Source organism: Prionailurus bengalensis, chromosome C1 (genome assembly GCF_016509475.1).
Source record: "Prionailurus bengalensis isolate Pbe53 chromosome C1, Fcat_Pben_1.1_paternal_pri, whole genome shotgun sequence".
Classification (NCBI taxonomy): domain Eukaryota; kingdom Metazoa; phylum Chordata; class Mammalia; order Carnivora; family Felidae; genus Prionailurus; species Prionailurus bengalensis.
Window position 1 is genome coordinate 23318823 of NC_057345.1, and position 13868 is coordinate 23332690.

General features: G+C 60.0%; 1 protein-coding gene across 1 annotated transcript in view; it reads right to left on the bottom strand.

Annotated features, from left to right (window-relative positions):
- Positions 1-13868, bottom strand: part of SDC3 (syndecan 3) — a 35664-nt gene that overhangs the window by 9101 nt on the left and 12695 nt on the right. The gene's annotated exons all lie outside the window — the stretch shown is intronic.

Consider the following 13868-nt stretch of genomic DNA (forward strand, 5'->3'; position numbering starts at 1 on the left):
GGAACAGCGTCAGGCGTGGCCACCACACGGGCCAACAGGGCCAGGGCGGGCCTGAATACCACCTCCTGGTCCCCCCCAGAGGCTAGGACAGCAGCCCCACCTTCCTGCCCCCACCGGGGACCCGGACCACTCCCAGACGCCCTGATCAGAACTGCTGGTTGGCAGACCGGGGGTCTAGAGCCAGAACGCTGGACGAGTCCCGCCTTCATCACTTACTAAACGTGTGACCGCTCTGTACTCATTATCCACAGTGCCTGCCTCACTGGTGCCGCGAGCACACGGCGTGCGGATGTGTGTGTGGTGCCCGGGACGCCTGGCGGGACTCTTGGCGTGGCCACGGTCATCAGCCCCGTTCTGCAGAGGAGGCAGCTGAGGCCCACCCAGCTGCCCTAGGTCACCAGAGAGCACGTGACACGACGAGATTCAGACTCTGCTGGGGACCCAATCGAAGTCTCAAAGGCAATGCGATTAGTCGGACACGGGGTTTAGGGAGACGAGGGGCTTTGGGAGGGGGGCACTTTGGGTAAGAGTGGGGAGGGGGAGGGAGAGAAGGGAGTGTACATTCCAGCCCTGGCCCTGGGTCCTCCCCAAACCAGGATGGTGGCCTACCTCCCCACCCGGAGGATCTCGATGCCCGAGTCAGCTGAGGGCCCAAAAGCCAATTCCACCTCAGGAGGGGTGCGACGGGCTCCTTGCAGGAGTCTGGGGACAGACTCCTCCCAGTGTCAGAAGCTGGGGAGGCCCGGGGCTGGGGCCGTCCCTCCCCACTGCAACCCTGGAGGACGGCCAGCACAAGGGGCAAGCAAGGCAGGAGTCCCTCCCCCTCCAAGGGGGCAGCCGGGGCCCCATCCCCTGCTACACTTCTGACCCTGGCTCCAAGCCAAGTCAAGCCACAGTCCCTGCCCCTGAGGGCTTTCCCCAGGAAAGTGAGACGGATCTGGAGGGATTAGCGCTTGGGGCTGAAACAACGGAAGAGAGAAAGGCATCTCCAGCAGAGGGAAGAGAAAGAAATACGCCAAAGTCTCCGAGGTGGGGAAGTGCACCCGTGTTCCCCGGGCTGGCCATGCCCGCCCTCCAGCCTCATCCGGGGTCCCTCTGCACCCCTCCAATTGCTGGATTCCAGCCACGCTGGCAGCTCTCTATTCCTGGAATGTGCCTGGTCTCTCCCGTCCACTCATGCTGTTCCCTCCGCCCAGAACACTCTTCCTTCCCATCCCCTCATCGTCCAATGTCTGGCCAGCGAACCTCCACTCTACTTCCTTCGAGAAGCCCCACCCTATTCTGATCTTTCCGAGGATCCTATGGTTCTGAATTCACGCCTATCACCACTTGTGAGCTGGGCCTGCTTGGGTGACGACAGCCCGCCCTACAGAACTACATCTCAATGGATGGAGGCGGGACCTTGCTCGGCACATAGTAGGTATTCAGGAAATGCCTGTTAAGAAACGGGGTTGAGCTGGGAGATGGGACTAGTGCCCGGGGCAGGGGCGGGCTGGAGCTGCAGCTGGGGAAGCCCCATCACAGGGGGCTTTCAGCGACCAACTGACAACTCCATCCTGGAAACCGGTTCCTTTCCATCCTGACCGCACGTCAGAATATCGTGAACACTGAACTCGGTGGTTCAGCAGATCTGAGGGACAGTCTGAGCATTCGCACTGTCTGACGGACGTGGGAACCACGAAAGGAGTGTGGAGCAGGAAGGGGACCGGGCCAGCGCCGCGAGCCGGCCCTCGGCCCCCGGATGGGCCCCCTTCTGGGGTTTGCACACAGCTAGAGAGAGGACCCCAACCCTGGCTTCCTGCCCCAGCCTCGACCACCTGCTCTGCAGCGCTCCCCAGGCCAGCCGGGGCAAGAGGCCAGGGCAGCAAGCCAGGAGATGCCCTCCGTCCTGCCACCCCACCCCTGTTACCACACACACACACACACACACACACACACACACACGCAAAGTAATGAATTAATCAGTATTTACTTGCTACCAATGAGTCATGGAGTGGAACAATTAGTGTAATTGCTCCCGTGACTAATTGCTGGGTCTTTCTGGCTTTCAGACATTCCAGGAGCTCAGAGCAGCTATGATCCGACTTGCCCCAGCTCCCATCTCTGCCCCCGCTGCCCGAAAGAACGAACCCCCAGGACCCCCGGTGAGGGAAACAGAAGGCTCCCTGCACCACCAGCCTCTTCAAGCTGGGCCAGCCAAGCTGGAGTCCCTTGGAGACGTTCTGCCTAATTCTTAGGCAAGCAGCCAGGAGCCAGAGATGTGCAATCCCTGCTCAGGGCCACACAGCAGGACAGCGCGCTTGGGAGTGGAGCTGTCTTCGCTGTCTTTCCATCCTTCCAGGAAAGGCCAGGGAGCAGCCGGGAGGAGGGGTTCTAAGAAGTCTGAGGTCCCCGGGGGGTGCCCAAACTGGAGTCAACATGGGAGCCAAAATAGGGAGTCCTCATGATTCTTGGGTGACCAATGCCATGCAATAGCCCCTAATAATCTGCTCCCGGAAGGGCCTGCCCAAATCCAAAGACTCGCCCCAAAGCCACACAGACTCTTGAAATGATACTCCCAGAGACAGAGAGAGAACATACACAGACACACCCTGATGCACACACCCTTAGGCAGCCTCAGAGAGGCACCTTGCATTGGCACGCCTTTGGGTACAAAAGGGCCACGCATCGGGGGCAGGCACTGGGCGGGGGGGGGGGGGGCGCACACGGTGCAGCTCTGAGGCCCCGAGACAAGCATGGAGCCTCTTGTGAACCCATCAGCCTCCACTCAGGTAGCTCTCACCTAGATACTATTCATCCCTAGCTCAGTAGCCATCGACATGACAACCGTTACCATGGCGACCATCTCCTCCATGCTAAGGACCAGGAGCTCCAGCTTCCCACAGAGATGGAGGGGGGCAGGAGAGGGAAAGATAGTGGAAGAATAGAGAGGACGACGGGGAGGGGGGAGGGGGGAGGCGCAGGGCAGAGGGAAGCCAGGGGTCAGAGGGGCACAGGGGGGAGGCGGAGGGGGCAGTGCAGGGAGGACGCGGTGAGCGGGCGAGTGAGAGAGAAAGCAGGAAGGCGAGAGTGGCAGGCGCGGGGAGCGAATTCTCTCACATCTTAATTTAGCCTCGCGCGCAATCAGACAGAGCTGGGGAAGGGGCCACTTCAGTGATTTTCCAAACCCGCATCCAAGAGAACATCCTTTCTGCATAGTAAGTGGCCCCCAGACGAGGTGGAAGGAGGGGTGGCCAACAGCCCGGTCACCCCTGAACTCGTCCTGGGAAGCTTAATGCAAGGGACACCTGTGGGGGTGGGGGTAGGGGGATGCAGGATGCCATCTTGCCCAGCCCCCTCCCCCCCCCCAGCCAGCTGAATGCCAGCCTGACCCCTCCCTGGGCCAGCTGGAGGGGCCGGAACTCAGTGGGTGCCCCCCAGAAACACTGCAGGGGTGCTGGTGGCTGCAGCTCCCAGGGGACCAGGAGGAGGAGGGAGGAAAGAGATGGGGGCCGGGAGCTGAGCCTGGGAGGCAGCAGGGAAAGACTCAGAAGTCACAAAGTGCCAGGGGAGAATGGTGACAACAGCCTTCGACCCCCAAACGACCTCTCCATTTGCATAATTCCATGCATAATTAGCATACTTATCCATGCCATCCCCTGAAAGGAGAACTGAATCCGAAGGCCCCAGGACCCTGTGGCCTGCCCCTGCCCCCCACTGCGCCCCACCTCTGGGTAAACCCCCCCTCATGCTTGATAAACGCATCCACGCGCCTAACACACCCACACACTGCAGCCAGCAGGCAATCCCGCACCCTCATGCACACGCGCACGCGCGTGCGCGCGCACACACACACACACACACACACACACACCATGCAGGCTTCCTTTCTGGGTACAAACAAGCATACCCTTGTGAGGTATGAGCCCTTCCTTGGGGTGAGCCCTCCCTTGGGGTGAGCCCTTCCCAAGGGGCTGCCACCTGGGGGAAGGGGGGGACGGACCCAAATCAGGTGGACCTCAGGTATGTCTCCTCCCCTCTGAGTGCAGGGGTGCATTCAGGGAGAAAGCCAGGGAGCCTCCCTCTGCCCCCAGCCTCCTTCCCAGACTTGAAGTCTGGGGTCTCTCAGGCCCAGCCCCTATCACCTGCCCTCCCCCATCAAGAGCATTCCCTGAGAAACAGGAAAGCACAGAGGTGAAGCCGGAATGGACCGGCCACTCCCCCCCGCTACCCGTGGGACATCAGGCAAGCCTCTGAGTCTCTCAGCACCTCAGCCTTCTCATCTGTAAAACGGGGTGCTCCTCTAGCTGCTCTGGGAATCAAATACTATCACGCAGGTAACGGGTTGAGCACAGGACCCAACATCCAGAGTTGGATAAATGGACGTAGTTGCAGCTAGTGTCCCTTATGCGCTCAGCGTTCCGTGATCCTTTCCGAAGATTTTACTTCATTCAAGCCTCGCCATCCTCGTGGTGGGAAATAGAATCGGGACGGTCACACCCAGGCTGCGGATGCCCAGAGAGGTCAAGAGGCCCTGCCAAGGCCACACAGCAGGGGAGGGTGCAGAGAGAAGAAAAAGAGAGGCTGGATGAGCGGGGAGAAAGGGTAAGGTACAGAAACAGACGCAGACACACAAATTAGGTCAGCTGGCAGGGGGCCAGGAGCCCAGCACCCCTGAGCACTGCTAATCGTGCCGCAAAAGCTAAGAATAAAATCAAGTATAATTAATTCTGCCCAAGCTTCCTGCCCTGCATGAGCCAGACTCAGGCGCCCCGCTCTCGGTGACTAGAGGCGTGTGAGCAGGAGTTGGGAGCCCAGCTCTAGATTCAGACAGCCCTGGGTTCGAGTCCAGCTCGGCTTACTTGCTGGGTGACTCTGGGCAAGTTACTTAACCTCTCTGAGCCTCTCTTCGGTCACACGGGGACACTAGTAACACAGGTGGCACAGAATAATTGGTGGTCAGCCTTACCATGGCACGTTTCCCACCTCGGTCCACACCTCAAGGCCAAACTAGGCCTCAGTGATCACGGGGTTCTACCCTTTCTTCTTACAGATGTGAAAACTGAGGCTCAGAGAGGGGAAGGGCTTGCATCACCCCAGTCCCTGCTAAGAGGGGTGGGGGTGGGGACCGAGCCTGCCAAGCGGCACTCAGGAAAGTCAAGGGATCCGTCCAGGGACACGCAGTGACGTAACCACTAGCTGGTGGGAGCAGGGTGGTCTCGGCAGAGCCCCCTGGATCCCCCCAGGCTCTGTCCCCAGAAGGCCCTCCGTCCTGTGAGAACTCAGTGCCCCTCACGCTCACCAGCTCCAACCCGGAGACCCAGAGCGTCACGGCAGGAATGTGGGCCGGGGCCAGGCTCTGGGCAGCAGGACAGCTGAGGGGGGCTCACAATGGAGAGCCGGGACCAGGAAGGGGGACGCCTCGGTCCCCACCCCCTTGCCAGTCCACAGCTGCCCTGGCTGGGAACCCAGCACCCACCACATTCGATTGCTGCTGGAGGGGTGAGGGGCATGAGGGTGGCACCTGCTGGGGAAGGGGCCACAGAGCTCAAGGGCCAGAGAGAAGGGCGTGGGGGAGGGGCAGGGGGGGAGGGGCAGAGAAGGCCCAGGCTCAGCTTGACAGACCCCCCCCACCCCCACCCCGCCACACACACACACACACACACACACACACACACACACCAAACAGTCAGCAAAGCACAGAGGCGTACCCTGTCCCACCGCCCCTATTCCAGAAGCCTACTTCCAATCTCCCACCAGGGCAGCTCAGGGAGCGGGAAAACACCCCTGTGCCCCCCCCCCCACCTCCCCGGAATCCCCCTTCCCCTGGGCAGCACTACCCCTGCCCACACCCCCCCAGGGCGCCCCGGAGAGCAAGCAGCTCCCAGCGCAGGAGGCCACAGCCTCTGAGCCCCAGACCAGCCCCCTTCTCCGTACTTCCCGATGCCTCACTCGCTCGGTGCTCTAAGGGCCTTTCTGACTCTGACACTCTGGGCAGTCGGGAACCCAGTCCTCCAGTTCAAGAGACCCGGGGAAATGTTACCGATGACAAGTGGAAACAACCGACCTTCCCAACAGAGGACTAGTTAAATAAATGAAGGCATAACCATAACGTGGAATATTATGTAGCTATCAATAATTGAGTCTTCATAAGCCCGCGCTGTCTTTTCTCAGGCCATTAAAAAGGCATGAATGGGGAACAGAAGGTTTTTGTTTTTTACTTGCTTCAAAGAATATTTAAGGACAGGGGAAAATGCACGCGTTGGTTGTCAGGAGGCAATGCGGCTCGGCTATTGATGGGATCGTACAGATGGTTCTGTCTCTCAATACCTGGGTGACCTTGGGCAGGTATTTAACTCTCTCGGCCCGGTTTTCCTGGTAAACAAAGATAATAACCCACTCCGGGTGCACGGGAGACTGACACATTAACGAATCGCTCAGTGAACGCTGGCGATGAATACTATTATCGTCGTTAAGTTTAGGAAACAAGTTAGAAAAAACTAGACAACACGATCCTGCTTTAAAGAACGCCCTACCAAAGTGGATTTCTAAACACCGAATCCTACTAAGGCTTTCCAGAAACTCTCTGGGTGCTGGGATGACAGGCAGTGTTTCATTTTTTTCCCCTCAGGACCTGTCTGTATTTTCCAAATGTTCTATGATAAACTCAGAGTCCTTTGATTATTAGAAACAGCACGTTCTCGGGGCGCCTGGGCAGCTCAGTCGGTTTAAGCATCTGACTCTTGATTTCGGCTCAGGCCAAGATCTCACGGTCTGTGGGATCGAGCCCCGCATCGGGCTCTGTGCTGACAGCATGGGGCCTGCTTGGGATTCTCTCTCTCCCTCTCGTCTCTCTCTGCCCCTCCCCTGCCTACACGTGTGTGTGCTCTCCCTCTCTCTCAAAATAAATAAATAAAGAGCACATTCTTTCTGTGTCCCCATCCCTGCCGCTCTCCAGTCTGGCAATTCCTGGGCCCCTTCATCCTGCAGAGACCCCACCAGTAAGCTCGTCCCAGAGGACGCTCATGGGCAGACAGAAGGACACGCAGGACAGAAGGGAAGGACGCAAGAGCCCGGTGGAGCCGGCACAGCCTGGGCAGCACGTCTCGGCACCGACGGGATGGCTTGGCGGGGCCCGCTCCCTCCCCAGGCCTGGAAACGTCTGGGGGCAGGCTGGCCCGGACACCCACTCACCCTCCGTCTCCTGCCAGCCCAGCTCCTGGCCCTGTCATCCCCGTCGGTCCCGGCTGGGGGTGCAGGCTGGCCACCGTTCAGCTGCCCACCATGCAGCCTCCGTCCAGACCCTGGGCAAAGCAGCCCCCCCTCCCCAACCCCGGGCTGGGACGCCCCGTCATCGCTCCGCCAGCCCCAGCCACCTGCCTTGTCCAGTGCCACCCTCTTGGCCATCCTGACTCACACTGCTCGTCTGTTCCTGTCCCCAAGCCGGTGCCTGAAAGCAGGGCCACCCACTGAGGCCTCCTCCCCCAGCTGCCTACCCCTCTTGTTCCCGCCACCTAAACCCTTCAAGGTGCCGGGGATGGCGAGACACTCTCAGGCCAGCAGGGGCACAGCAGGACTTGAACCCCAGCCTCACTGACACCAGATCCTGGGCTCAGGGAATTCCTGACCCCCCGGAGCAGGCGCGCAGATGATCCCAGTTTGTCATGTGATAACTCATTTCCCCGGGCATTTTTCCAGCTGAGGCCTGGGCCTTTCCGTTCCCTTACCAGGGACAAGAGTTGGCGGCCACGGAGGGAGCGCTCAGTACGTGCCAGACTCTCTCTATGCACCTCACCTCGGTTCTCTTCCCAGACAGCTTCCCGGCGAAGGGTTATTATCCCCAGTTCACAGGTGCGCATCCCGAAGTCCAGAGAGGTAAAGCAACTGACTTGAGGTCACACGGCAGCGGCGGGGGCCAGATTTGAACCCAGGATCAGCCGAACCGCGAAGACCACATTCTTTGTACTACAGCATACACCTACTCCCTGCCCCACCAGAAAGTTCCTCAGGGGTGGGACCACACCACCACCAGTCCCCCCACCTCCGCACAGCACCCTGTACGGGCACCGACAGACAGACAGACTGGACGTCTGGGGATGAACAGACATGAAGTTGGTAAGTTCTCCCCGGACAGACGGCGCGGCTCAGGTGAGCAGCCCCACCCGTCACCCCATGACTCACCAGCAGTTGCCTCGGGGACGGAGTCCCCAGCCTCTGCAAAAATCCCCGCCAACGATCAAGGGGACTGGGCCTGCCTCCCCACTCCTGAGGCCCACACGCCTCCAAGGAACAAGCCAGCATGGGGGTCAGATGTTCCAGTCCGGGCTCCCAGAGAGCCCCGGTCAAGCGCTCTCACCTCACTGGGCCTCAGTTTGCCCTTGACCAGGTCTGGCAAGGCCACTCCTGTGTTCCCAGGGCCCGGGGTATTTCTGGAACACAGCCAGCTTCCATCAATACTTGTTCAATGGATCCCGTAAACGGGATCACCCTCAACAGACCCACGCCACCCACGTCCCGCCCCCAATCACTATGTGATCCTGCGTGGGGCCCTGTCCTCTGGCCTCAGTCTCCCCACCACACCTAAAACCAGGGGGCGGGACAATGTTCTCCCTGGTCCCTGCAAAAGCCAACCGGGAGGACTCCAACTGAGCTGGGAGGAGGGACGAGAAACAGACTCATCCCAGCATTTTTTTTTTTTTTCATAAAATCGCTATGCAAATTATATGGAAAACCCTGCAGATTAGCAGGCTCCCAGTGGAACCTTCGATTTCAGCCGCTTTACAACCGGGCCCCGGGCTGGGCGGGGGAAGCAGCATTTACTGAGCATCTGCTAAATGCCAGGCGCCTTACACGGAGTCAGGCGAAAGGGTCCTCCTTACTCCCTAGACAGGTCAGACGACTTGCTGGAGGTCACAGAGAACTCAGGCGATGAGTCAGAATGGTGGGGGGGGTGGGGGGGGTGGCCAAGGCAGGTGGAAGTGAGGCCTGGGGGTGGGGAAGGCACTGGACGAGCACATAGAGGTCCCAGGGCCACGTGTCTGGTTCTCATGCCCACAGAACCTGAAAGAAGTCCAGCCCAATGGGCAGGATCCTCAGCCCGATCTTGGGGGCCACCTGAAGCCAGGTGACCCCCAGCCCTCCCCCGAGAAACTGAACAGACCCTGGAGGCAGCCCAAGGCAGGCCCAGCCCTTCCAGCTGTCCTGGGAAACCTCATAGCTCTGTCATCCTCCCCGGAACCTCTCAGGCACGTGCCAGCATGCACCCTGAGGACACACGGCGCACACGCACACCCGCAAAGTGTCCCCATCTGCGTGTGTCCAAGCCCAGCCTCCTCGCGGACCCGGGCTGTGGACCCCCTCACCATCCCATCTGCTGTGTTATTTGTAACTCACACATGGTGGAGACGCCACGCCCCCCGCCCCCCAGCCCTGAGCTGTCCCACTGGCTTCTGAGCTGCTCCGCTCCAAGGGATGGAATGAGCCAGACTCAGGTAGTGAGCCACGCGGGTCCACCACGGCCACTGCCCGGATGGGAGAGTGGGGTGCAAAGAATCAAGACCAAAAGACCGGGGCGGGCAGGGGGGCATGGCAGGGCCCCAGCCCGAGATGACCCTCTGTGCGGCACTATGGGTTTGACCGGGAAAGGGGAGGAGCGGACAGGTGCCCAGGCTCTCCCCCCCATCTCCTGAGTCCCAGGACACCAGGCAGGGCCTTGCAATGAGCAGGAGTCCTGAAGCTAGATTGCTCGGATCCAAATCCCAGCACCGGCCTCCGGGGAGCTGTGTGATCCTGCGCAAATAAGCCCACCTCTCTGAGCCCCTGTTGCTTCTCCTACTAAATGGGCATAAGAATAGAACCAACCTCAAAGCACTGGGAGGAATGGGGCGCCTGGGTGGCGCAGTCGGTTAAGCGCCCGACTTCAGCCAGGTCACGATCTCGCGGTCCGTGGGTTCGAGCCCCGCGTCGGGCTCTGGGCTGATGGCTCAGAGCCTGGAGCCTGTTTCCGATTCTGTGTCTCCCTCTCTCTCTGCCCCTCCCCCGTTCATGCTCTGTCTCTCTCTGTCCCAAAAATAAATAAATAAATAAATAAATAAATAAATAAATAAATAAAACGTAAGAATAGAACCAACCTCAAAGCACTCGGAGGATTAAGTGAGATTATCCAAACAGGTTCTTGGCCCAAAGCCCTGCTACTTCTCAGCTCGGTGACCTTGGGGCAAGCTGCCTGGCCCTGAAGCTCAGTTTTCCCGTCTGCAAATGAGACCATACAGCCCAGAGGGTCGTGAGGACTGAAGCAATGGCAGTGACACACGGGAGGTCATCAGCACACACAGATTCTCTTTTCCTCTGCTCTCAGGGGCCCCCGTGATTCCTGACCACCCCCAGGTTCCACCCTGGATCGTCTTTATCGCCCGCCCCTAGGCGCACAGAGGTTTTTGGAGATACTGTGCCACTGAATCCAAACAGCTCCTCAAGGGGCAAGTCCTCCCCCTGACTCTGCAGCGAGCGCCCCGCCTCGTCAAATACAGATGCTCCATAAATACCCGAGGGACGGACGGATGCAAGAGTGAAGGTGACCAGAAAGCCGGGAAATAACAAGGGCTGGCGAGGCGACTGGAGACTCACGCACAGGCGGGGATCAACACCAGGGTGGCCGCTTTGCAAAAATGGTCTGGCAGCTTCTCAAAACGTGAAACGGAGAGTTACAGATGAGCCAGTAATTCGACGCCTGGGGTGTGTATCCAAGGAAAGCGAAAGCATATGTCCACATACATTAAAATGTATATATATGTAATATGAGGCACCTGGGTGGCTCAGTTGGTTGGGTGTCTGACTATGGCTCGGGTCATGATCTCGCGCGGTCTTGTGAGTTCGAGCCCCGCGTCGGGCTCTGTGCCGGCAGCTCGGAGCCTGGCGCCCGCTTCCGATTCTGTGTCTCCCTCTCTCTCTGCCCCTCCCCCGCTCGTGCTCTGTCTCTTTCTCTCTCTCTCTCTCTCTCTCGATGATAAACATTAAAAAAAAAAAAAGCAGCATTATTCATAATAGGCAGACAGCGGCCAAACCCAGGTGCCCATTAACTGATAGATAAATAAAAGATGGCACGTCCACACGGCGGGACGTTGCTCCACAGAGAAGGGAGCGAGGTTCTGGTGCACGCTCCTGCACGGGCGGACCTGAACTACGTACGTGACGACAAGTCAAGGAAGCCAGTCACAAAAGACCACATGTTGTGTGATTGCACTTGTACGAAACGTCCAAGGAAGGCAAATCCGTAGAAGTGAAAGCAGAGGTGACTGCTTAGGGCCGGTGGACTGGGGACAAATGGGGAGTGACTGCTAAACGGTACAGGCTTTCTTTGGGGGCTGCTAAAAATATATAAAATCGGTGACGGCTGTGTAACCCTGTACGCAAAACCACTGAACTGGATGCTTTGGATGGGTGAATTGTATGGCAGGGGAGTTCAATCTCAATAAAGCTGTTGTTTGTCGGGGGTGAGGGGCGGGGAGAGAATGAATGGGAGATTGAGGCTCAGGGAGGGTAAGAAACTTGCCCAGGGTCACACAGCAGAGCCTAAACTCAAATACTCAGATGGGAAAGGAGGTGAGCAGGGGCAAAGCTCACCTCCTCTGCCATCTGAGTATCCCCCAAGCCCCGGGTGAAGCCTCCCGAGCCCTCACCCCCAGGAGGGCACACACTGACTCTGCCGACCGCAGTGGGACAGGCCCAGCGTGGCAGCTACCTCCTCTGCTCTTGTCAAAGGCCGCTTTGCAGGTGGGACCACAGGGAGGGGGCAGGCCTGGCCCAGAGTGACCCAGGAGAAGGGAGGCAGCTCCAAAGTCAGGCTGGCTGCCCCCCTCCCCCCCCCAGACCCCAGTGCCCCACCTCCAGCCCTCCGCGGTTCTGGGGTGCCCTCTGTCCGTGCCCGGACCCCTGGTTGCCCTCAGGGAGGGGCATAAGGATGCGGCTCTGCCAGGAAAGGGGGCAGGGCCCCAGAGGTAAAGCACACCTGGATGTGAAGACGAGCCCATCGGTCCCCTGCCCCCTGTGGCCGTCTGAGCAATGTTGAGGGCAGACGTGTCTCCAGGACCCATCCCTCACCCCGTGTCCCGCTCCACGTGGCTCCCCGGTACCAGTCCCCGCCCATCTCAGCTGGCGGCCACCATCACCCACCCACCCACCCCCCAGGCTGGTGTCCACTCTCTGTTCTCCACACAGCCGCCCATCTGTCCCGAGGGCCGGGCCTGTGTCTGGCAGGTGCCCCGTGTCCCCCAGACACCCCTACCAGGGTGAACTCAGGCACGACGCTTGCACCCGCATAGTCCACTGCTTCCGGTCCACCGCCGCACCAAGCTTCCCCGTCCCTGGCTCTGGCCCCCCATCTGGTCCCTAAGAGGGGAAGGGGTGACCTACCTCACAGAGCCTTGCGGAGCAGGGGCCACCAAGGATCCCGAGGAGGGGAAGCCAAAACCTCCGCCAGGACCCCCTGGCCCTCAGTCCCAACCGTGGCGCGGAGGGTTCCAGAGACAACCCCGGGGCCCCACGTGCCCTCCCCTGACATCATCCACTGGCCTCCCGTGGGTCCGGCACATCCCTGTGTCCAGCCAGCCCGTCTTCAGTCCACCGCCAAAAGGCAGAACCCTCTCCCCCCGAGCTCAGAGGGAGTCCAGATGCCCACTAGGGATTTAGGGACCCTGAGCACCCTGGCCCCCGCATGCCCTGCAGCCCAAGGATGAGACGGGCCCTCCGCTCCTCACGTGTCACTTGAACACGGATTCCCTGACCAAAAGCGCCTTCGGGTCTCACCTGGCCCATCACCTGACCCCCCCGCCCCCCAGGCAGGTCAGAGGCTCCAGCCCCAGTCCCATCGGCCTGGCCCCGCTCCCCGCAGGGCGCTCCGCCGGGGCCAGCCCAACCCCAGGCCAGGGCAGCACCCCTCCAGAAGGCTGGACGGATGCGTCCCAGGGGCCCGGCCCAGGGACTGGAGCGGTCAGCGCCTACAGGAGAAGGGCCCGGACTGGGAAAGCGGGGCTCCAAGTTAGATGGCACGCGAGGACTGTTCCTGGGACCCAGTCTTGTTCCCCCGTGGGCTGTCCCCCTACCCACCCCCAGTGTGCCAGGGACAGTGTCACTCGAGCGTGGTCCACACCGACCCCCCACCAGAAGCATCCTCACCACATCTCATGACCTAACGGCATCTCTCAGCAGGAACATTACTGCCACCTGGGCAGGACGGTCCTTTGGATGGGACACGGCCACCACTTAGCAGCCCCGACCACTCCCCTCCCCTCCGGAAATGCCAGTAGCATCCCATTACTGTGACAACCAAAAGTGTCCCCGTGCACTTCCAAAAGCCCAGGCGCTGGCACCTTCAATGCCCGGCTCGGGCCTCGCTTCCTCCTGGAAGCTTCCCTACCCCCGTCCCGGCTCAGGGCCCCAAGTTCGGCATCTCGCGGCTGGGCCTCATCTTTCTTTGCACTTGGGTCCGGAAATGCTCTGGCCAGAAACAGGGTTCCCAGAGACGCTGAAGATTTTGACTCAGGGTCCACGTCGGGTAAGCGGTTAAATGAAGGGACCACCTCGCCTGGCCTCCCTGACCCCAGGTGTCCCTTTCCTCAGGGACACATAGCCACATCCATCTCCCTCCACCCCAGGATGTCCGTTTCCGGGGCCCCGTAAAGGACATATGACCGAATCTCTGAAGGAACCCGAGTTTTGAGCGTGTGGTGTCCCTGGAGGTCAGGCAGAAGACGGATCTCTGCGTCCCTGTGCACCCTGCCCCCGCCCTTGCCTTAATCACCGCTAAGGAGGCCAGATGACCAGCTGCCCCTCTGGCCTGGGCTCCCTAGACTCCGGGATTAAGAGTTGGGATTAAGGGCGGACACATTCCC